A 1,629-nucleotide genomic window follows, 5' to 3' on the forward strand; every position below is an offset into this window, starting at 1 on the left:
GCTAGTGCCCGCTCCATACCCACCGTAGTGGGTGGGTGTGAAGGTGCCCATAGAACCGGGAGCTCCATATCCCTCCGCGGGATAGGTAAACCAGGAAGGGTGCTGAGCATCCGGAGCAATGTAGCCCTGTCTGGCATACTGATCATAGATAGGGAACATGGCCCTCTGGTGATCACTCGCGAACTCATGAAAACCAATCTCGAGCCTCCCTAACCTCTCATGAACGGACCCCTGCTCCTCCTCTGGTGTAGGCCTACCCTGTGGCCTCCCCTCATCCCCTCGACGCCCCCTCCTAAAGTAGGTGCGAGGCTCGGGCTCAAACTGGTGGGGCTCTGGCTGTGGGTCAGGCTGGGGCTGCGGGTCAGGCTGCTGCTCATCCTCAAATCCAACATATAAATAGTGAGCCTGACCGGGTCTGAAACGGGTGCGGCCTTGAGGGTCAGGCAAGGTGAAAAGCCTGTTCCCCTCGAACATCCAAAACATGGCACCCGGCCTAAACAACCCATGCTCACCCTGTAGGCGGCGAAGTCCAGCAAAATAGGCCAAGTCTAGCAAATTGCTACCCAAAACCGGAGTTTGGTTAGCCTCTACGAATTCAACTGTGGCCATAGCGATGTGGGTGATCAACCCACCAATGGTGATACGGGTGGTGTGCGTGCTAGTGGCTATAGAATAAAGTTGGGAGGCCATATGATGTGCTAAGTTCATGGTATACCTCTCCCCCCCCTCTAAAACATAGCCACCCAAAATCTCAAGCTCAGTACTCCTAACATTTTGGGTCTCCTCCCTACCAAAAATTGTGAACCCCAGGAACCTGTAGAAAACAATAGGGACAGGGTGTTGTATCTTGGAAGCATGCAAGTGCTGCATACTACCGGGATTATCATTACCAGCCAGCTTTCCCCACATGGTACAGTTATTATGAGCACTACCAGGTTTCCTACTAGGGGTGGTGGACAAACCAAAAATCCCACCAAAATCAGCTATACTCAGGCTAACATTACGGTTCAACAAGCGAAAATAAACCGACGAGACAGTCCTATAACCATCTCTACGCAATTCCAAAGAACTCAGAAATTCCAAAGTCAATCGTCTAAATGTAAGACGCATATCATGAAGAGATTTTTGACATATAAAACGAGTAGGGATTACCTCCCTCTTTTTGAGGTGGATGAACCGATCACGTTGCCACTCCGTAGTAAAAATAACGTCCGAAAAGTCCCGGTCGGCTTCGAATTGGGGCTGCGGTGGTGGTGGCGTCGGCTCACGAGCTCGGCTAGTCGAAGCCTCATGTTGGTTCCTTCCTTGCAGGGTGCAATTTCTCTTTGGACGGCTAGACATGGTTAAAAATCTGAATTTTTGGTGGGTTTTTGAGTTTTTGGTGAAATTTGGGGATTTGGTGGAGAGTGGAGGAAATTGAAATTGGTTAGGTGTAGGTTGTAGAGGATGATGAGAGGAAGATTTTGATGTAAATTGTGTTGAATTTGGTGGAGATTTGAGGGAGATATGAAGGTTGGAAGCTTTTGGGAGGTTGGGGTTTAATGGAGGAAGAGAGAGAAAAGGGGGGCTGAAGATGAAGGAAATGTCGAGGAAGTGGAAAGGATCGTTCTAATAATTCCCTGAATCGCG

This window comes from Spinacia oleracea, chromosome 5 (assembly GCF_020520425.1).
Source record: "Spinacia oleracea cultivar Varoflay chromosome 5, BTI_SOV_V1, whole genome shotgun sequence".
In the NCBI taxonomy this organism is placed as follows: domain Eukaryota; kingdom Viridiplantae; phylum Streptophyta; class Magnoliopsida; order Caryophyllales; family Amaranthaceae; genus Spinacia; species Spinacia oleracea.